Source organism: Euprymna scolopes, chromosome 9 (genome assembly GCF_053919585.1).
Source record: "Euprymna scolopes isolate OS-2025 chromosome 9, ASM5391958v1, whole genome shotgun sequence".
Taxonomy (NCBI): Eukaryota; Metazoa; Mollusca; class Cephalopoda; order Sepiida; family Sepiolidae; genus Euprymna; species Euprymna scolopes.
This window is the reverse complement of record NC_136490.1, coordinates 119950532-119975767: the sequence shown is the minus strand read 5'-3', so window position 1 is coordinate 119975767 and position 25236 is coordinate 119950532. Positions and strand designations below refer to the sequence as shown.

The 25236-nt window shown below is 34.5% G+C and overlaps 1 protein-coding gene and 1 pseudogene across 1 annotated transcript in view; one reads left to right on the top strand and one right to left on the bottom strand.

Annotated features, from left to right (window-relative positions):
• Positions 1 to 25236, bottom strand: part of LOC145284825 (coiled-coil domain-containing protein 42 homolog) — a 360633-nt gene that overhangs the window by 142357 nt on the left and 193040 nt on the right. The gene's annotated exons all lie outside the window — the stretch shown is intronic.
• Positions 8220 to 8336, top strand: LOC145285468 (5S ribosomal RNA; annotated as a pseudogene).

Genomic DNA, 25236 nt, shown 5'->3' with positions numbered 1-25236 from the left:
AGTAATCGTTAGTAATGGAAATTCGATAAATTTGTTAACTTAAGTGAAACGGCTCATCAAGAACTTGTTTACGTTGGACTTGAAGACAACCATATTGTAGTCAGCTGGAAAGCAGGAAAACGGAAGACAATTCCACAGGCGTGCAGTTCTAAGAAAGAAGCTTTGTTCATGGAATCTACGTTTAGGTTTAGGCACAGATAAAGAGTGGGGGGATTATTGATAGTGTTTTCAGCTAGACGAGTGTTTTTTGTTAAAGTTTGGCGAGGGAGGGACCATAGATTGAAGCTCAGTCTAGCACTTTCCATGAAAATAACGATAAAGCAGAGACACTCGCAACATCTCTTCTGTGAGATAGAGGTTGCAGGGAAGAGAAAAGGAATATCCTACGAGGCTACGAAGTCTATTTTGAACTCTATCAAGGCAGGACAAGTCCTTTCTAGCAGCTCTTGCCCAGATGTGGCAACAGTACTCCATCCTTGGACGTACTTGGCTCTTATGTAGACAGAGAATTGCATCAGCCGTGAGATATCTACTGGATCGATAGAAGGATCGCACCATTTTCCCAGCGGCCTTGGCAACAGATTTGATGTACGTGTTCCATTTCAGATCAGGAGTAAAAGTCAAGCCCAGAAGCTTGTCAAAACATGAGGCCTCCCCAAGACGAGAGCCAGTCATTTCAGTTAATGCCAGATGAGGATCAGAACGTTGATGATGCAAAGATAGAAGTTTGGTTTTAGACGCATTAAAAGTAACCAGCCACTCCTGTCCCCATTGTACCACGAGCTCAAGATCAGAGGAGAGAGAATCGGAGAGAACTTGATCGTTTACGGTCATAGATGGTAGTGTCATCAGCATAAATGCCTACGAATGATGTAAGGATGTGATTTGGAAGATCATTAATGTAGATCAGGAAAAGAGTTGGGCCTAGGATAGACCCCTGAGTGACTCCAGCATTAATACTTTGAAGTTCTGATTTTTGCCCATCAACTACTACTCTTATGAACTATCAGAGAGAAATGATTTAATAATTGAGTAGACATTTCCAGCTATACCATAGCTGGAGATCTTGTGAAGTAAACCTTTATGCCATACCCTACCAAAGGCCTTTGATATGTTAAGAGCAATTGTAAGTCAAACGGATATTTAAATAACCCCAGTTAACCCTACCCCCAAAGAGCGATAGGCGTATGCCGAGAATCTATGAAGATCCTTATCTCAAATCATAAAACCCTTATTAAAGTTTTTATTCTTTTTTAAATTAAAAAAATGAAACTAGAAAAATATGATCCGTTGGGCACTCGGTTGAGATCAGGTTATATTGTTTGTATCAGGAAAATGTTAGTTTGAAAATTCAGTTTAACGTAAAAACATAAAAATAAATAACAGATACATTCTTTCTACGTGCTATACTCTTTCTCTCCCTGTTGACATCTACATCTTCGAATGAAATAGTATTAGTACCTAAGGTGATATTTCCTATTTTTTATAATGGAGTATTCTAAATCTTTTTATTCTCTCCTCTCTTTATCATTTACTTTAATTATTAACAAACGCACGTTCCCAGATGAGCGAGCGAGAGAGAGAGAGAGAGAGAGAGAGAGAGAGAGAGAGAGAGAGAGAGAGAGAGAGAGAGAGAGATTCTCCACAAGTATAAGAAAAATTTATATTTGTAAAATAAAAATGAAAAAAGAAATCCACAAAACGCAGGCACCAAATTTATACGTGAATTAATTGATGGATTTTAGAACCATTCTGAAGGGAAGGTTGGAGAGGGTCACAAGTGTATGAATGGGAAAAATAGTACAAGATGAAAATTCTTATAAAAGTTGTGGAAGTTTTTCAAATCAATAAATAAATTATATTTAAGTAGATGAGGATCCTTACTTATCCCCTTCCAAGAAATTGGATTTTGTTTTTAAAAATTTTTTTAGACGATTACATGTAAACATCCTGAAAAATATTTTAGAATTTAAAGCAGGGTATCATTTTTGACATATATATATATTTTTTAAATTAAAATGATTCCTTATTTCTTGAACATTCTAACTTTTTGGGATAAATAACTAATCTTTTATATTTGTCTAACGTCGGAAAACCACATATAATTACCTTCAAAAGTAAAACACACAGAGTTTTCTCCCATAGCTAAAAAAAAAAAAAATGAAATGCTTAACAATCTTGAACCCTGTAAACTAGGGTGTCACTTTGCATTATTCCCTCCAATCATAATCGAATATATTTTTGCTCTGAATATTTCAAAAATGAAAACAAGGTTTGCGATTTAAATATTCGCCAAATTTTACACTATCTTTCTATTTTCAGTATATTTGCATCATTTTTACTTTTCAAAATAAAATGAATGTTAAAATATAGTATCTGTTCTGATGAACGAAGGAGAAATACTTTAAGATTAAAGTTTAAAAAAAATGTTTCCCTAGTCCCGAATGTCTCTTTTTTGAGGTTGCGGGATTTTTCCTACATTAAAAACCGACCTTGTGTCTAACTTTGTCATAATAGGAAGGCAAGTAAATATATAGTTTTTTACAGGTTGAAAACTTTCTGTTTTTAATGTTTGCTTTAAATTAACGCAATGAACTTCCCTGAGGTGCTGACATATGTTGCATCTTAGAAAAAAGTGGTTCATACTGACAATGTCATGATAAACGTTGGAAAAATTAATAAAAATAAATAAAAAACATGAATGTAAGCCATTTGTGTGGCAAGTAAGTAGGAACAACACGGTCATTCGTTTAAGTACAGAATAGTTAACAGGGGAACATCATAAACAACAAAAATAAATACAAAATACCTTATACGAAATGCAATGATAGTCAGTTATTTATCTTTTATATGTAATGAAATTGTTTTAAAGATTTTTCATTTCTTTCAACTGTCTTTACAAAAAATAAATGGTTGCCTGTCGCTTAACTGCTGGCAATTTCATTCTTGAAAATTTGTAAAAAAAGATCACTCACTGTAAATTTAGGGGTGTAACTCGAACTTATCGTTAGTGCTAGAATAAGTCATTTGTTTAAACTTTTCAAGAATTAAGTCTCTCCACCGGTTAATCGATAGAGGCCATTTGTTTTTTTTTATTCAGTGTGTAAAACCGCTTTGAACAATATATTTTGAAATAAAAGAACTTAGTTTTAGTATGTTAAAAGTATACAGGTTGGTAAATAATTAAATTCTACTGCGTTTGGTATAATTTCCTTTCTTTTTTTGCTGTTGTTGCTTCTTTTTACTATTTTCAACTGTTAACTTCTCTACACTTTCATCAAGTGATAACTACTTATTTCAAATTAAGAGGAGTGCTAGATCCTATTTAAAACAATAGGTGCTGGAACGCCCCCCCCCCTGCGCCACTCTCAATAAAAAAGTACTTTAAAAAGTCAATAACCGAAATAAATGAAAAAAGCCAACAAATAATTGTTATTTAAGGTAATAAATGGTACAGCTCTACCTACATGAATGCGTAAAGCGCTTTTTTTTAGTTTTAGCTCTCAAATTGCGGGTGTGTTGGTACCAAATAGCCCCAGATTTTCTCGCTAAAAGCCGCCAGATCAAAATTTTACCCGCTAGATTGCAAACGAAATCTCCAGATCTAGCGGGAAAACCGATAAATTGGCAACATTGGTTCCTATTCGGTTTCATATCTGAAATAGCGAATGACTATGTACTTTTATCAGTCGAAACCAAAGTCAGTGTCTTTATCATTTACATCACACGCGACTCTTCAAATTGCATTGGTACAAGAACATAGATTACCGACCGGCTTTCACAGAATAACTACTATTTGTATAAGGAAAGTATGAGTTATTTCTTTCTGCAATCATTACGATTCGAATAAGTAATATACATGTTATGTCCTCCTGCGATCACTACTACACGAATAAGTGGAACAGGTTTTATTGTACTTTCTAGGTTCACTAAAACTTGAATGAATAAAGTGTGAGTTATCTCCACTGTGATGGCTTTATTCAAATATATAGAAGGTGAGTTATCTCCCCTGTAATCGCTTTATGTGAATAAGTAGAACGCGAGTTATCTTTCACTACTCTCTAAATACATAAATCGCAAATCCCTTACCGTACGATCACAACTACTTAAATAAGAAAAGCAACACACATAACACTAAATTACCTTCATTATTCTCTATCTTTTGATTTTCAACCGATTTCCACAGGATCTCATGTATTCACAGAAGATTCTAAATAATTGTAGTCTAGAGGATCCATGGCAAGTATTAAACCGTCCATATGGAAATTTATTGAACACACACGCGCGCGCACACACACATATATGTTTGATAAATATCCATATGAACGGTTCACTACTTACCATAGATCCTCTAAACTACAAACTGTTACCGGGTTCGAATCTATCGACTGGTGTTAATACCGAACTGATGATTCCCTAAAGGATGAAACACTATTGTTTGTAAATATTTGATAATTATTATAGTAAATAATTATGTCAGCCCCTTTACGAAACTCGTTTCTTATCAGTGAGCACTTTCAGTTTAAATGAAATGTCGGTCATTTTAGCCCTTATGCGCAGATTATTAGATCACTCTGACAGACTGCAACAGTATTTCTCAAAGTTAACGGTGGCTGAATGGCTTAGGCCAGAGTATATATATATATACATATATATATATATATATATATATATATATATATATATATCAATTATGATATAATTATACATATATACATCAATGATATAATAATTACACATATATATCAAATGGTATAGCTACGTAAACAACACAAGCGCCCTTGATAGAACAAACAGTTGCGGTATTGAGCCCATCATCATGAGGCACATATCCCGTTGTTTATGCACGTCCTCTGAATGGATGAGAACAGCTCCCCTCCAAAAACACTGTACTCAGAGCGCAGGAAAAAAAAAGGCCAATCGGCCCCCCTCTACAACGATACAAAGACCAACTCAAAACCACCTTGAAAAACTTGATTTGACATCCATACATGGGAAACAACAGCACAGGCGCGGCACCTGTGGCGCGATCCATTATAACCGGTATTAAACAATATGAAACAGAAAAGAGAAGACTGGTGGAGATTAAGATGAAGGCAAGAAAAAAAAAAAAAAGCAAACAACTAAAAAAAAAAAACAGCAAAAAACGAGCAGAAGAGCCCCCATCGCCCGCCAACCTTTGCCTGCCTTATCTGCCCACGCAGATTCTACGCTCAGATTGGCCTGAGAAGCCATCTGCGAGCCAGACACTAAAAGAGGAAATTGAAATTCTTGGATACGAGTAATCGGCCGACAATACAATCTATCTATACTCCTATAATTCTTTTTGTGTATTGATATTCATATTAAAAACCCTTTTTTTCTATTTATTTTTTTAATTTAAAATATTTATTTTTTTGTTTACTTGCCTCTCCACAAGGGCAGAGTTAGACACAAGGTCGGTTTTTAATTTTTTTTGGTGGTGGTGGGGGGGGGACAGCTTCTAAAAAATGCGGTACTTTGGTTAGTAACAAAAATAAAAAAAATGTATCAGTCATGAAGGATTTCTCCTCCACTAAACAAGACCAAAAAATGTGAAATATAAAAAAGAAATGCAGCATCAGAACAGATACTACACTTTGAGATCTCAAATTTTTTAATTCAGGTTAAAAAATACAATATAAATTAAATATGAACAAATTTAGGCACAAGAACAACTCAAAAAGGGGGAAGAATGGGGGTCGTTGTTCATCCTTGTCACTCTAGAACTAAACAAGAAAGTCTCTTAGCTAGTATCCTCTTTCACCATAATACCACATTCACCTATTCGTACTGGGGGACGCCCTACTTAGAACTCAATTTTTTTAAAGGCATTTTTTTTTTATTGATGTGTAAAAGCAAAAAAGATACAATAAATGATACAATAATTCAATTGTGTCGAGGGCAGGGGGAGAAAAAAAAGTGGTTAGTAATACCCTCCCAACCCCGTCTAATTGATAGACAACCCCTTTCACTTCGGTTTGTAAAGGAACCTAAAGTCCTGCGGGACAGGTGAGGGTGGCTCTACTATACTTTGATCCCGGCCCGAAGGCTAAGAACTCTTTTTACTACTTATTTAAAAAAAAAAAAAAAACAACTTTGTTATATATTGCTTGTTGAATTGCATTTATCTGCAAAAGATCTGGTTAATTTGCATAATCTTTTAAACGTTCATTTTAATTAATTCCCTATTAATTTTTCGGTTTTCTTATGGGATGATCATTTTTAGTTAACATGTAATTCTATTCATGCTGATATTCTGCATGATTTATACTTGCATAATATCTGCGTAAAAAGTTCATAGTAAACACAAACCTCATTTATGTAAGCGTAGATATATTTGTTTAAAAAATTGCCTACCAACCTCTTCTGTCAGTTTTTGGTCTACAGACATGAAACTTAATATATAGGGTATTCGAATCATGCGAAACTTTATATTTGGGTTTTAGCCGGGGGAAATTTCTGTTTATCATTAGTAGTATACAGGGGTATAGAATCAAGATTTAGTAGAAATGTACAGTAGCGGTTGACCAGTTGAGTAAGTTCGGAACGGTGTCTCCGAGTTATTCACTGTTAGAATTGACTGGTCGACCTCTCCTAGACTTGGAAGCGATTTCCACATAAACCAATTATATACCCAGTCAGTTCTTCAGTGCAACTGAGTTTACAGACTCTGAACTAGTGTAAGACTCATGGCGTATTATGCATTTATAATACACTAGCAGGGATACCCGACGTTGCCCAGGATTGAATGATGATCAACGAATATTTCACACTCCTATATTTTTATTGTCATCGAAATCCGTGAAATCGCCCGGGAAGAAGCTTTACATGCCTCAATGCATCAACTTAGTCCAAAATATAGATTATTCTACATTGCTCTCTAGAGAACCTACTGTTTCTTTTATAAAATTATTTTATATAAATTTCTTTCCAAGTTAACGAAAAAAAACATTAAGAAATTTACGTGCGGTGTTTGAACCTACAGACCACGTCATGCAAAAAACAAACAAACAAAAAAAAACAAAAAAAAACAAAACAACAACAACAAAAAACAAATAAAATATTAAAAAAAAACACGCTATCAACTTACCCACAGTAGAATTTTCATAGCCCGTTGTTCTATCATTGTTGCTAAGCGACGATATGGAAAAATGGCTTTACTGATGATAGATAAATAGAAATAACTGTTTCGATTATCGATTATCGGTAATTATTGGGGGTATTCTGAGACAAAACTTAACTAAGATTACTTTCAGACTTACACACTAAAGTTTTGTAAATTTAAAGAAAATCTATTCAGCCGTTTCGGAGTCTATAATGAATGAACTCACACACAGAGAAAAGGTTGCATTTTTATAATTGTAGAGATTCTGTATTTATAATACATTATGCATTTATAAAATATTACGTATTTATTATACATTAGGTATTTATAATCCATTATGTAGTTATTATCCAGAGTAAAATAAAAGAAGAAAACGAAATATTTTTAACCCAAAGGATTGTATGCTGCCATTATTAATAACTTTTACAACCTCTGTTATTAAATGTAAGAAAATGAATACAGCAAAATAAGACAGCAACAAAGAACAACATCACCACAACGCTTAATACTGTTACTACGTATAATCTACACCACCAGACTTCAGATATCCATGTAATAAACCGGATGATCTGCCGGGTCAAACAATTGGACTATTGTAGTGCTACCATGTTATGTCATGCAGACTTACTATTCAATTATTTCTCAATATTTATAAATTTTATATTTTTAGCCTGATATTAGATTAAACTAAAAAAAAGTTTGCATCACATAAACTAGTACAAATACTCTCTCTCTCTCTCTATATATATATATCTATCTGGTTGCTTACTATTTCCTTTACTACATTACCATCGAAGAAGGAGACAATGCATTGGAGGATGGTATTATGCCTACAACACAAATACTATACTATCGCCTTTCAGAAAAGGAGGTGATGTTAGAATGGATGGTATCTATAATACATGTTCTATTGAAAAAAAAAACGGAGGTAATGCTTGAACGGAGGACTTTCTGAAAACAGGACAGATAGCATTTACATCCCAAAAAAGGAGGAGGTAATTAATGGTGGAGGGGGGGGGAAATAGTATAATGAAAACAGAAGAGTTACTGCAATTAATTATTTGAATTGAGCATTTTATGATATGATATTCTGAAATACGGCATAATCACGTTGACACACCGGTTCTCGTCAGATCACCGAAGTTAAGCAACGTTGAGTCTGGCTAATACCAGATGGGTGACCATTTGGGAATTCTAGGCGCTGTATGTGCTCTCCGCTTATCTCGGCATTGTTTCCAGTTGTCTTGTACCTCAACTTGCCACTGGTATTCAACAATGTTGATCAGAAGAGGTGTGGTTGGAGATTGTGTTACATGATAAGGGCAGTCCCCTTTTCATGTAAGTATAAAAATAGAGAGAACACTTAAAATGAAAATAAAATGAGAGAAAGCAGAAATCGAACCTTGGATATAAATTTTAAAGAACAATAGGTTTAAATGGAATGTCCAGTAAATTGTTAATTCTGATGAAATAAATAATAAATAAACTATTCATTGTTAAAAGAATGTGGATAATAAAATATGGGTTAAATGAATTAGATATGCAGGTTGAATTCCTTTGTGAAAACAACAAAAGAAAAATAGGTTATTGGGAAATCAGAATGTTGGAAACGTGCAAGTCGCCAATGTTGATGGCACCTGAGTTTGGTCACGTGGCCGGACATGCATGGATTTCTCAATATAGGAAGTGAGAGTTAGTTAGTTAGTTGGAGAGTGAGTTAGTGAGAAACTCAGAGGGAGTTGGAGAACGACAGACGATAGTCTGGGTTCAGACATGGGTTTCAATCGTCTAGAAGCGAGACGGTCACTTTTGCAACAATAGAATGTGAACCTTTGAATTCCTGAACGTAAAGCCACCAACCGGTTCAAGTGGAAGAATAAATGTTCAACATGTTTTATAACTGCGGTCTCCTGTGTCCATCATTACATGAAAAAGGTATTGTCTATTTATGTGTACAAACTATTTGAAATTCATCATCTAAAAAATATGTGTTAGAAAGTAAATGTGTCTATTTATGTTATACAAACACTCCCGTTCATACGAACTGTCAAAGCATAAATGCCAACCTGTCAATCCATCGGAATAAATGCAAACCTCTCAATTATCGTTCTGTCTATCTAGATATGAAAACAATTTCTCAAAGTGTATTTATATGAAGACTCGCTCAATTATAAACTCTCTCTCTATTTATATATATTTCACTAATGTGTTAATGTCTTACAATATGAACTCTCTTAAGACTCATATCCTTTATAACATGAACAACAAAAGAACGTTCATCATCTTAAGTATAATCAGCGACACGTTTAAAATATAACAATTGCGCAACTCTTGCCACACAAATTTCACGCGCACGCACTCTTACAGTGGGTATCCATAGTCTGTCAAGACTGAAGGAAGCCCTCTATCCTGAAATAGTACAGGGTGGAGCGATAAATTTGTCGCCCTAACGAAAACAACACTACAGATTTATTTAAAAAAAATTATTGAAAAATCAATTCAGGTAACTTGATTATATAGTAGAGCTGACATCTATTCAATATAGCTGCCTTCAGCTCCCGGAACTGGAAGCATGCCTTTTCCACAAGCGCCAGCGGGAGCTGTGCGAATACTCGGCGGATGGCGGCGATCAGACTGACTTTGGTGTTGTGGGAAGTCATGGTGGTGATTGTCTCGACGTATGATCAAAAGAAGTAGTCCAGCGGGTTCAGGTCGGGAGGGGGATTCGGGCCAGTGAGAGAAGTGTACAAAATCGTAGCACTCCTTCTGAAGCCAAGTCTATGTCTCTCTTGACTTGTGGGCCGATACCGAGTCCTGCTGCCACACCCAGGGTCTGCCAGCGGCCACCTGAGTGCACCAGTTGATCACCAAACTCTTCAGCACATCCAGGTACACTTTGGTGTTGACTTTCAAGTCGACTTCAAAGATGTGAGGTGGCATGATATGACCCTGACTTGAAACCACACCAAATATTATAACCATGGCCGGAAACTTCGTCGAGCTGTGCCCTCAAATGTTGAACCGTCCGGATTTTCATTTTGAGAGTGCTGGAAATTGTCCTGTTGTCATAATTTGGATTGGTAAAGAGCATGAGTTGTACAGCGGTCATGTCCGATCTTGCTCGTTGAACATTGTGTCATTTTCAAAAAATATAGAAGGCTCCTATTGCTCTTGGGATTTGTACACAACTGGCTAACTAGTAGATGGTCTGCAAAAAAGCAAAAAACAAACAAACAAACAAACAAAACAAAACCCGGCTTCATCAAACGGAAATGGAATCATGTAATCTTTTCTAAGGTGATAATTTTATCGTTTCGCCCTGTATACTACCGCCTTTCAGAAAAGCAGGTGATATCAGAGAGGATGGTATTACGACGAACAAATATATTCCCCTGAAAAGAAGACGTAATGTTGGAAGGGGTGTTTGCTGAAATCAGGACATAGTACTTTACATCATTACATGCCGAACAAGGAGAAGGTAATTAATGGGAGGGTGGTATCATAAAAACAGAAAAGTTACTGCACTAACTTACCTGAATTGAGCATTTAATGATAGGACATTATTCTGAAACAGGACATTATTTTGAATTGGACATTATTCTGAAATAGAACATTATTCTGGAATAGGATATTATTCTGAAATAGTACATTATTCTGAAATAAACATTATTCTAAAATAGTACATTATTCTGAAATAAAACATTATTCTGAAATAGGACATTATTCTAAAATAGAACATTATTCTGAAATAGGACATTATTCTAAAATAGAACATTATTCTGAAATAGGACATTATTTTGAAATAGTATACTAAACTGAATTGAGTATAAAAATATAAGAATATTAAACTTCCAGCCTCAGATAGATAGCTGATCTCAATTATTAATAGTAATAACAATATAGATTTGGATTCAGATAAATACCAAATCTCCATTATTAATTAAATAGTATAGTTTCGATTTCAGACAGATCCAGGATCTTTATTATTGATAGAATAATATAGTGTCGAATGCAGACATGTAACCGAACGCATATGGCGACTATATGCAAATACCTAGCCGTGAGAATCTTGGTAAGGAGAAAGAAAAAGACTATAAAAATGAGAGAAAACACGTTAAAGAAAACGATAACGTTAGAGACGTGGGTGACGTAACAACCGTAATGCGTGGCAGGAGAAAGCGAAAATAAATGTCATTGTTACAAAAAAATGGAGTCGAGTTATTACTTGTCCTATATTCCTGCTACAACATATTGGATTTACGTGCGTAAAGGTGGGCAATGTTACAGGCAAACAGATACAAAATCTCCATTCGTAGTAAAAATAGTAGTTTCAACTTTAGACAGACAGACACAATTCTACATTTTTAGTAGAATTAGTATAGTTTTGGCTTTGGACCGACATGTGCCAAATCTCCATTAATAAGAGGTATTCGCAAATAAAGAATTCAGGAATTCTTTTGGACAAACGGAATCTTTATATTTGTTATCAAAACGTTTCAACGTTTTATTTATCAGCTTATTCCCCAGATTTATGTAAACTTTGTGATTTTATGACTTCGGTCAGCAATTCATATATTTATATAAACATCCCCAGCGAGTTGGTTTCAACTCTAGATTTAAACAAATATCTTCATAGATATCTACAATTTCTAAATGTGGACTCGGAGATATTTATTCTCAAATAAAATATATTTTACTTTGGGTGTGTTGTTAAGAATCAACCTCCACACACACACACACACACACACACACACACGCACACACACATATATATATATATATATATATATATATATATATATATATCGATTTTTGTTTCACTGATAGTTTAAAATCGATACATGTTTATTATCTTATCATTATTACCAGCAATGGATGATTTTGCTTTAAACAAAATTAAATAAAAAAAATAATCAAAAGAATCGTTTTGGCATCGGAAAATTTTTTTCCGATTCCGATACCGATTCTGATACCCGCAAATATTCCAATTTTTCCGATTCCCGATTCTGATTCAAATTAATCGTCCCAACACTAATATATATATATATATATATATATATATATATATATATATATATATATATATATATATATATATATATATATATAGAGAGAGAGAGAGAGAGAGAGAGTATAGATATATATAAAATAAATAAATGACAAAAGTCTATATACCAAATTTCAAGATGTTGACCATCTTACAATTTATTCATTTAAGTACGTTGATGTGCACAATTCTTGCCAGCACCCGTTTCATAGTTAAAACAAAAAAATATTATTGACCTTGCGTATGTTTTGAATAGCAGCAGTGGCTTTTAATATCGGACTTAAAGCAGGGCGGTCATGAAATAGGTAAGCAGACAGATTTCTTTGAAACCGGAAGTCAGAAACCAATTAATTCAACGTATGCCAAGCACAATTTCGAAAGTTGTAGTTCATTCTAACTTTAAATAATCGCTGTTTATATAAATTTAGATATATATTTATATTACTGTATATACATAATTCCTTACTAAAATAATCAACCAATCATTATTAATTTGGAACACAATTACTAAGCGTAGAGTTAAGTAAGTTGGGTTATATTTGATTTTATAGACAGATGGAAACCTTTTATGAAAATTCACATGCATCCTATTTTTGCGTAATTTTAATAATTGTCATTTATTAATAAATAATTTCCAAATTACAGTTTCTCTGGCGTATTTAAAAGGGTTTAAGGAGCATAATATTGGCGCAACCTCCTATAAGAAAATTCAAATATTTAAGATATTTTAAAATTTAATCTATAGCCATTAGACATCTACTAAGCAAGATTACCTGAATTTTGGTTTCTTTTTTTTAAAGCATCTCAAGTTTAAAAGTGAAATTTCGGATTTGATATAAAGCTTGGGATGTTGGCCGCATTGACAAAAGGATTGTGTCGTCTAAAGAACCAGATCACACAATCAGAATGTTAAAAAAATTCTCCAAGTTCATATGACGAAGAGCCGAAGTAGATTTCCAATCTTATTCTACTAAGATTTTCACAATTTGATCATGTTTTCGCTATATAATTTACCATTGCGCTTTTTTTTTCTGTCCAAACAGTTTTTTTTTACTTATTCGTCTTTTTCGACACTGGTTTATTTATGGCCATGTACACCTTGCATTACTCCGCTCTAATTGGATTTTCAACACTAAAAACATAGGCTGATTTCTCTCACGTTCAACACTAAAATGATTATTTCTTCTGTGATCCACCATAAATATTTTAAATGTAAAGTTGCTATCTTTGATAGTGTAGATTTGTTTCTGTCAATATTTACCCAGTAAGAAGAGCGACGTGTATAAAATAAAAATATGTGAGGAAATGCACTATAATTACTGAAAATCTATATTTTGCTTCGGAACATATGATATAAATTTTCCTGCATATTTCTTGTATATATATATATATATATATATATATATATATATATATATATATATATATATATATATATTATTTACTATAATAATTATTAAATAACTACAGACATTAATGTTCCATCTTTTCGATAATCATCAGTATAGGGTGTCGCAATTAACACCGATCGATAGATTTGAACCCGGCAACAGAAGCCATTACTAGCTTCATTAGCAAGGACATACTCCATTCGGCTACCGTTAACCGCGATAAATACTGTTGAAATTTAAACATTTATTTTTAAAAAAATGTTTTTAACGTCTGTCATTATATGATGACATGCGCATGAGAGCTAAATTAGCCGACCTTTATTTTATCTGAAAATGCTTAACGATAGGAAAAACGTTTCTTAAAGCGGCTGACATAATAATTTACTATAATAATTATTCAATATCTAAAGACACTAGTGTTTCATCCTTTTGGGAATCATCAGTGCAGGGTGTCACGATTGATACCGGTCGATAGATCACACACACACACACACACACACACACACACACACACACACACACACCACACACACACACACACACACACACACACACACATATATATATATATATATACTAACAGAGAGACCTGACGTTGCCTGGGATTGAAGGGGGGATCAACGAATACCTACGTTGCCTGGGATTGAAGGGGGGATCAACATACCTAATTGACATTGAAATCATAAAATAGCATATTTTTCAATCAAATCGATTGATTGCTTGATTTAGTCCGACACTTATTGCGGTGCACTGAGAAGATACTTCACATACCTTCCCGTGGTGACTTATCCCACAATACATTGCAGTCCACATTTCACTTTAAAGAACCTACTCTTGATTTAAGTTTTTTTTTTTTACATATAATGGCTTGAATTAATGTTTAACTTGCAAAAGTCAAGTATCATGGTTCAGTTGTGATCTAAACAGAAACATTCATTTCCAACGCGTCCATATCTTATCGAAGAAACTACTGATGATATTATAGAAAATTTTTCTATATAATGGCTTGAATTAATGTTTAAATTGCAAAAGTCAAGTATCATGGTTCAATTGTACTCTAAAGATATACATTTATTTCGAACGCGGTCCTGTTTATCAAAGAACTTACTGCTGATTTTATACACCAGATCCTTTTGCTTGCAAAGTGAGAAAACTTAAATGCAGTTGTTATGTTAGGCCGTGTAAGGTGTTAACTGGGTTAAAATCAAACTTTTTCTTCCTTTATCGGATTTTTCGATTATTGATTAACAATTTTCAGAGGCATCCCGATACAAAACCTATCTAGAAATGCCCCCAGAATATAAAGTATATTTGTGCGAGATTTCATAAAAATCGGCCCAATCGTTTCAGAGTCTATAGAAAACGAGCTCAAGCACACACGTACGGACAAAGTGTCTTATATATATATCTGTTTGCTAGTTAGAACACTTAATGGAGACAGCCGCCTGATCTATTCAGTTCGTTGCAACCCGCATAGAAACTCGAAATCGTTCATCGATTTTTCATGCTGTGTGGATGTCTGGACAGAACAATAACACCTGGTAGTTTGACATTGCTTTTAACAATAGCATATAGCGCCTTCTATTCTCAAATTCTCACCAATCTGAGACTGGTCAGGCTCAACGTTATTCAATTATAGAGTGAACGGCCCTAAAAAAATGAATATTAGAAATAACCCGAGGTAAGAGATACTTTGTGTGGATTGGGTGTTATTGATTAAGTAACGTTTTTGTAAAATGCCATCTATCCATATAATAGAAAAATTCCTGCCCGGTAGAAATGAGATCAAAGAAGCCATATCTCATGGAAATGGGATTCAAACTAAAATATTCATAAAATAACACAATGGAGCATCTCTAAAAAGAAGCAAACTAAATGGATTATAATTAAACTGAGTTATGGCGATAATTTGGGCTTTATAACAACGTGGACAAAGCAGGTCTAGTTAGTTGTTGTATAGTTGGGTGTTTATATTGGTGAGAGACGAGGACATGTAACGGGTAGATGTAATACAAGATATACGATGGTGATGAGAGAGAGAGAGAGAGAGAGAGAGAGAGAGAGAGAGAGAAGGCATACATTTATACAGTTCTGCGATGTTTCTTCTTAACACATATATTAGCGAGGAGGAAGCGGGTGATCAGTTCTTATATCATATCACAAGAGGAGGGGTCAGTCATTACTTATGATAGAGAGGGGGACACATTACTTAAGATGGGTTATAAAAAGTTCATTAAAACGATGATTTCACATTACCTTCAATTTGGTAGAATGACGACACGAAGACGGCAGTTACAAAAATATGAGATGTTCTTTTATTCCATTTGACCGGTCGAAATGATGATCACATCCAGGAATTCAAAGTTTCTACATGATTAACAGTTTTCCCTTCGCTGCCTATGCTGACTGCTTTCTGTGCCCGACTGCCTCGACTTCCTTCTTCTTCGACTGAACTAGCTCCTATATTGAGAATTCATTTCTGCCATGACGTCATAAGTGTGTCTGTAAACGTGATCGACCCACATGGCCTGAACATGCGTGGTTCGGAACATGTTTCCAAACCATTCTGCAGACAAAGAATTCTCACTCCTATTTTTCCTAACCTATTTTTCAACATATTCAAATTGCATTGTTCATTATTTTATAGCTGACCTTATTTTAATTCAGTTTTCATAAAAAGAATTGAACAATCAAAATTCCTTTTACAACAAAATATCGAAACTATTTTATGTTAAACTGAACAATGCTAAATTCCATTTCTGAACCTTGCTTACAAAGTTCAAATCTCGGTCTATCCTAATCTCATTTTCACTTACCTAATGCTTTTCTTACTTGCAAGAAAAGGGGAACTTCTCTTGTAACATAGTTAGATCACCGAAGTTAAGCAACGTTGACCCTGATCAGTACCAGATGGGCGACAAGTTCCGAATACCAGGCGCTGTATGTAGGAGGACGTCGACAACTTCTAACGAGAATTGCAAAAACCTACGGGGATATACATGCGACTGGGGACCGCTTGTGAATGTAGTATTCGTCTAACACTTCCGGTTTCGGATGGATTCGTGCTTGCGTTCATGTACAAATAACTTAGGAAAGACAGACAAAAATAATTGCAACAGTAAATAATTAGCTTTAATGTTTCATTGACCTATTACGAGGGCCGTTAGAAAAGTAAAGCCTTCTACATTTTCAACTCGACCTGAAGTTATTTTTCTACATAGTAACCACCGTTCTAAATGCACCTTTGCCAGCCTCTTTTGATGCCTCGGTCGTAAAAGTTCGGAACTTGCTTTGTAACTCACATCTCTGCCGCCAATTTGAAATCAACAAACCCATCTTCTAACCATACTGAAATTAACTACATCGGCTTCGTAAAGGTTCAAAGGGCGCCGCTGACTGTTGATCAGTTCAGTTTGTTCTGCATGGAGTGATTCAACGACGCATCTCTTCTGATGAACACTTATGAAAGAGGTTGCTTTCTCAGAGTCTCACACCGCCAATATCTGTAACAGAGAGATTAAAATTTCAGGTCATAAATGCATACTTTCAGTCATCACAACAAAAGTTTATTCAAATTTTATTTAGAAAGTCTATCTTTATCATATATTATTTTATCTACTTAATTTCATATTTGTAATTCTTCTGTAGCTTTTGGTAACATTAGGGGAAGAGATTCATGATCAACTTGGTTTTAGAAAGAGAAAATTGTTGCAGCCTGTAAGATAGGAGTCTTAATCACCAAAACAGTTGAGCTACTAAATTATACATTCCATAATTCTCTTGAATTCGTAATTAAAAAGAAACATATTTGTGCATTGAGATATTAAAATACGATCTTAATTATCAACCAGAAATTTTTTAATTACAATTCTTACAATTCGCTGATACTATCCTTGCACAACATTCTCTGATCAAAAGATTTGTTCTTATGAAAAAGGTTCTTATCCAAGGGTCGGCAACCTACATCTCGCGGGCCAGATCCCGGCGGCGAAGGTATATTAACCGGCCCCCGAGCTTCATTACCAACGACTTTATTTTTAACATGAAAGACTATGCGTTCGAATTAAACAAAAGGCATGCTGTTATTTTCTTCAGATTCACGCAACCGAATTTGAATACTATGACTGCAAAATCACGATCAAAACCCAGTCGCCTCGATTTCTGCGTAAAAATTAAAAAAAAATAAGCATAAAACAAAAACTGAGAGCCGATTAGATCGACCGACTGGCGACAGACATTAGGCGGGGACAGCTTCCGAAGAGACAATGTTGTCTCAGTCGACTTTCTATTTCATTCCTCCAACAGTGACTCTCATAGCTTCGAAATTTACCGTAAACTTGTGAAAATCCATTCCATTATCCATCAAGACACATTGTGTGAAATCATTGAAGTTTAAAAAGGTTATGGATGTCGGGAAAACTGTGAATCTGCTTCTATCTCGCGGATTGAATCATCGAAAATGTAAATAATTTTTGTTTAATACTCAGGCAGAGTATGATGACCTTGTGTATTTCTGTGAGGTACACTGGCTTAGCAGAAGGCCAATCTTAAAACGAGCACTTACCTTATATAAGGTGGCAATATTTCTTGAGAGTAAACATAGGGGTTGTTCACATGTTTGAGATCCTGACTGGCTCGTAACTTTAGCATTCATTGTAGATACACCGACTCATTTGAATCATTTATATTTGATGTTTTAAGGTAAAACTCAGTTAATAAATGAGATGTATAATCATAGAAAAAACAATTGTGTTGTAGGAACATCAACTTAAAAAAAAATTCATTTCCCATCATTCCAAGCAAGGAAACCACAGGATGCGGGACTGTAAATGTAATTCGGGATTTGTGGATTGAATTTGTATAACGTTTTACTTTTTTCCGCATAAAAATGATTTGAAATTGTTTGCTACACCAGTTGATGCGAAGGTGGAGAGAATATCGGAATGTTTTCACGTGCAATTGATAGAAAAGTGACGCTCTTTTAAGACTAAAATGTAATTCCAAAGAGATTTCATTAATTGATGGTTTTTGAATTAAAAAAAGATAGGAGGCTTTACTTATGAAACGACCCGCGCACATGAGAAAACTTTAACAGGATGAAGGACTATTCTAATAAACTACGTGAGAAGATACTTAATCCAGAGGGATGAAGATACTTGATCTAGAGGGATGAAGATACTTAATCTAGAGAGATGAAGATACTTAACATAGAGGGATGAACATCAGAAAAAGAAACAACTAACGTAGATATATCTTGCTTGTGTTATGTTGATTAATCGGACTATTATTCTCATCTTGCGTGTTTTTAGCACAACGTTTCGGCCGCTGCAACCTGAGACCTTCTTCCGGTGTCGAGAGCATGCTTCTTTTCATACTAATGAAAAATAAACAAAAAAAAAAAACCGGCTGGCTCTGCATTACAAGAATTCGAACCGCTTGTTTGAGGGTAGGTCGGTAGATCATCAAGAAGGTTCAATCATCAAGATAAGATATTTTCTAAAGGTTTTTCTATGGTTCAATGCGTACTTTTGTTTTGTTAACAAATACAATGTAGATATATCTTCACTTCACGGATATATCACTTGTTTGTCATGAGTTCTATACTCCCATATTGAATATTTAACACATAGCTTATAGACATTGCTATTATTGCAATCATTTTGACGGTTTAATCCCCCAGTAAAAAATATATAACATAAATAGAAATCAACTCGTTTGCATTTTATTTTCCGCATTTTATTTTATTTTAAATTAAATTAGGAGAAATAATATTTTAGGGGAAAATCGAAATAAATTTAGAGGCTCACCTGGCCTCACCATCACTCAGCATCCAACAATGGATGCCTTCAATTAACTGTACCAAAGTGTATATGTTTACTTACCACGTGGTTATTAAAGTATTTACTTGAAATCTCAGACTTAATTTCCTTTTTATTGTAGGATATTTGCGTCTAATATATATACCGTACTTTGGGGTAACTGCACGAAATTCGGGAGTAATTGCACTAACTAAAAAAATGTACTCTCTATATGCGTGATTTCCAAACGAGCAATTTTAGCTAGTTGGCGCAATCACACCGGACTTGGCGCAATTGCCCCAAAGTACGATATATATATATATATATATATATATATATATATATATATATATATATATATATATATATTTCTTTTTTTTATAAATGGAGTCACCACTTATCAAGGCTCGGTGTCCACTCGAGGGTTAGGATTATTAAGTGTACAATAGTCAATGGGAAAATGTAGTAATCGTTAGTAGTGGAAATTTGTTAAATTCGATTACTTAAGGAGAACTTGTTTATGTTGGACTGGAAGACGACCATATTGTAGTCAGCTGGAAAGCAGGCAAACAGAATTAAGTTCCAACAACGTGGAGTTCTAAGAAAGAAGCTTTCATGGAATCTACCTTAAGGTTGACGCACATAAAGGGTGGGGGAAATTATTGATCGTGGTTTCAGCTAGCCGAGTGTTTTACGTGAAAGTCAGGCCATAGGAGACCATAAATTGAAGCTCAGACAGGAATTTGCCAGGAAAATAACGATAAAGCAGAGACAGGCTCGCAAGGTCTCTTGTGTAGGAAAGAGATTGGAGGGAAGAGAAAAAGAATCCCTTTTCTCTAGGTTACGACGTCTATTTTGAACTTTGTCAAGGCAGGGTAAACTGTTTCTAGCAGCCCCTGCCCAGATGTGGCAACAATACTCCATCTGGGAAGGGCATATATATATATATATATATATATATATATATATATATATATATATATATATATATGTGTATACATAGTAATATATATATGTATATATATATATATATATATATATATGTATATATGCATATATAAGTTTGGTGGTTAAATTTTAAATTCTGAAAAAACAACATATAGACACATATATTCGAATCAAGAATTTATTGTTTGACAAGTGGAATATATAGAAGAGGTTATGTTAATTTCCTTAATCCATGGATTTTCAATAATGGCTAATATCATCAGAGGAAATGAAATGCGGTTAGCAAAATGTTCAGCTGTGAATAGACACTTATTTTGCTTTTCAGCACAAATATTGAAAACATTTTTTTGAGTGGTTGTTGATAATTATATGGAGATAATTATAGGAAGAGTAAATTTGATACAACCTGGGCAGTCCATTATCGGAAGGAGTAACGATGTCCTTCGGGGTTATAATCCAGGTAGGCAGAGGATAGGTCCAGGAGAGAAGGTAGTATTTCCATATAGCAAAAAAGAGTATTGCTACTTATTGATTTTCCGAAAGGTATACGGGGCAGCCGTATTCGTTGTTACCTTGAGTGTGTATTGGTGTATTTAGTCCAAAATCTTTTTCGGTGTTGACACAGTGTATCCGATGTTGGATGGATATACTATTCCATTGTAATTATCCCCGTGGGTAATAGACTTTGAGCATTGACTTATGTATACAATGGACCTCGAAATCAATAGTATGGGTAGCAAAATAGCAAAATAATCCGGGAGATGATATTCAGAACGGTGATTTGGAGGACTGGCTTCTGGTGTGAATCTCGCTTTCTTGTTGATAGTGGGTGAGGGAAGCCTTTTAGATCAGGGAAAGAGGAGAGTAGGGTGAAGTAGAGGGGGCAAAGAGAGAAAGGGGGAGGGTTAAAGTTTGGCGAGCACACAGGTGCTTAATGGAATTTGTTCGGGAGGGGGAGGATTTGTATTTTAGTATTCGGTAAATATGTTGACCCCTTGATTTTAAGTTCAAATGGGAAATGGATATTCTTGTGATTTTCAATGGGAGTGTGCATAATATGACGTGGGCGTTCTGTTCTTGCTGTGCGGATGGGTGAGTGGGTTAGGTGGAGATAGAAATGAGTCATGGTCTGAATTTTTGGAATGGTTTGAGGGTTACTTATTTAAGTGAGTTTAAGGTTGAGCTCTTTTAATTTTGAGGGTATATTTAAAGGCAACTTCATTAACTGAGATACAATTTGTTCATTACGCTTGTTGTCGTAGTGTGATCTGATTTAATTAATTTATTTAAATTTGATTTAAAATGTATATATTTCTGTTTGGAGGCGATCTGTAGATGAGTAGGTTTTGCTGGTCGCTGAGTTGGGATCCATGTTTGAGTGAGTGCTTTATATACTGCGGTTAATTAGCTATTTTTATAGTGGGGAGATTTGATTCTAATGCGGGGCTGGATGTGAAGCTGCCCAAACGTGGTTGAATTTAACTATTTATATAATAATAATAATCTGTATATATATCTGCCAAACCTAAACATAAGTGCAGATATAAGCACATATACATCCACAGACACACATACACACACACATATACATATACAAACACACGCGTGCATATACATACACATAGTATACACATACGCACACACACTGATACAACTATGCAAATATAAATGCACACTTATATACACACGCATCCTTAATGCACATGTGTACTCACTTACATATATACACATCATAAAACATACATTCAAGCACACATAAAAGAAAAAGCGCACACTCAAGGAACTACATATTCACCCAGGTGCGCCTGCATGCGCGTGAACCCGAGTGTACAGCTGCGTTCATATGCACGGCCGAACATTCCTATAATCATGTGAAAGCATGCAAGTCACACCCGCATATGCATACCATCGTATACATACAGCAAATAAACATATCTACATAAGTGTTATGTTTAAACAGAGATAAAGGTGCGCACACTGATATATCTACACATAAAAATACAACGAGCGTGCACGTCACCGTTAAACATATATGTACGTATATATATATATATATATATATATATATATATATATATATATATATATATATATTAAACATATGCATATATCAATCAACATATATTGAGCCATTATTGAAAATCCATGGATTAAGGAAATTAACATAACCCCTTCTATATATTACTTTTGTCAAACATATTAAACCCCAACCATAAATAATTTTAAAAGTGAAAACAAACGATAAATAATTTTAAGAATGAAAACTAACGAAATTTGTTTTCATTCTAATATACTTGACACCACTTTTGTTTGAAAATAAAGAAAAACGTAAGTTAAAACACAGTTGGAACATTAGTAACTTATCTTGTGTTTGGTAACATTTATCTTTGGCACAGGATCACAGTGTAGTATCTGTTCTGATGCTACACTTCATTTGTTCTGTCCTCGGTCAGTGAAGGAGAACTCCTTCATGACTGAGACAATCTTTAATTTATTTTTGTTCATATCCAGAGTGCCCTTTTTGGGGAGATAGATTTTCCCACATTAAAAACCAACCTTGTGTCTTACTGTGCCATCGTGTGGAGGCAAGTAAATAAATAAAAAAATAATATTTTTGACAATTATTCTCATGTAAAAGTTATTTGTTTATAATTCTAAAAAGAAACAATCAATTTTAATATATAACGCTCAGTCACTGCTAATTTTCTTAATAGCCGTGTGGTAAATAATTTTAAAAGCGACTTTAGAAAAAAAATATAGAACTTTAAAATATTTGGAAATACTCAATGAAAGGTTTTATTTATTATTAAAAAGACATTTTGACAATTATTTTCATGTAAAAATTATTTGTTCATAATTTAAAAACTAAAACAAAATTAAATTTTCCACCTTCCTGATAGACATTTTAGCCTTATAAGAAAATAAACAGTTAAAAATATCAACATAATATTTACTATATTTGCAATAAATAGTATTGTTTCTTTAATTTATATTAACAAGGTTATCAAACGTTATGAAAGTTCTTTAATTTATTTTAACAATGTTATCAAACGTTATGAAAGTACTTGAATACAGTTCTAATTAAATACACGTTTAATTATTAACAATAACATTCCTTACTTTACTAAATTTGGTTCGAATAAAATTTTCCTTTCTAATGGCACGTATCCAAATTGAGACTTGCTCTTTCTCTTTAGGAAAAGAAAATATATGTACTTTGGGATCTTTGGAATAATTTCCCCGGCAATTTGGAACAACGCAAGAATAAACCATGTTAAACAGCAAATTGAAAACTAGACGAAACTGCTGCTGATAAGGGACCGTTAGCCTACACCATATACCAACAAGTGGATCTGATAATGACGTCACGCTATCATGTGCATCGGCCTTCTTTACTCTCGGATACCACGACAGTATACCTTTGATGATGATGAAAAATCATTTGCCTCCAATGAAATCACTGTATGTTCACAGCTTTGAAAAATCACAAGTTGTCAGCCCTTACATGAACCTGTATCTTACAAAAGATAATTCTATTATAAATTATTATAATTTTATTATATAAAAAATTAATTCTACCCTTTGCGACCAAGACCGCCAACCTTCAATATTTCCTCCTGTATCAGAAAACACGCTATGTGATATACGTATATCTGTACGTGATGTTGCGAAGCTAATCAAAAACCTTGATTCGAGTAAAGCAACTGGCCCTGATGGTATTCCAATTATAGTACTCAAAAAACTTCAACTTGAATTAGCGCCCATACTTACAAAACTGTTTAAACGTTGTCTTAAGGAGAATAGTTTCCCATCTCCCTGGAAAATCTCATCAGTATGCCCTGTATTTAAGAATTCAGGTGATCGCTCATCCCCCTCTCAGTACAGGCCAATAAGTCTCCTCTGCGTCATTAGTAAGTTGCTAGAATCTGTGTTAAATACAGAAGTAATCAAACATCTCAACAAAAATAACCTTCTTAGTGACACTCAATATGGTTTCCGTTCTGCTAGATCTACAGCAGATGTCCTTACAGTTATATCGCATAGGATTAGCAAATCTCTCGACGGTGGCAATCTTTCTAGGGCAATTGCTCTTGACATATCTAAAGCCTTTGATAGGGTATGGCATAAAGGTTTACTTCATAAGATCGCTAGCTATGGTATAGCTGGAAAAGTCTTCTCAATTATTAAATCATTTCTTTCTGATAGGTTCATAAGAGTAGTAGTTGAGGGGCAAAAATCAGAAGCTCACAGTATTAATGCCGGTGTCCCTCAGGGATCCATCCTGGGCCCAACTCTTTTCCTGATCTACATTAATGATCTTCCAAATCATATCCTTACATCATTTGTAGACATTTATGCTGACGACACTACCATTTATGGTACCACATCTAAGACAGTAAACGACCAAGTTCTCTCCAATTCTCTCTCCTCTGATCTTGAGCACGTAGTACAATGGGGAAAGGAGTGGCTGGTTACTTTTAATGCATCTAAAACCAAGCTTCTCTCTTTACATCATCAACATTCTAATTCACATTTGTCATCAATTGAAATGAATGGCTCTCGTCTTCAGGAGGCCTCAAGTTTTGACAAGCTTCTGGGCTTGACCATTACTCCTGATCTTAAATGGAACACGTATATCAAATCTGTTGCCAAGGCCGCTGGAAAAATGGTGGGATCTTTCTATCGATCCAGTAGATATCTCACTGCTGATGCTATTCTCTACCTATATAAGAGCCAGGTACGTCCAAGGATGGAATACTGTTGCCATATCTGGGCAGGAGCTGCTAGAAAGGACTTGTCCTGCCTTGATAGAGTTCAAAATAGACTTCGTAGCCTCGTAGGAGATGTCCTTTTCTCCTCCTTGCAACCTCTATCTCACAGAAGAGATGTTGCGAGTTTGTCTCTGATGTATCGTTATTTTCATGG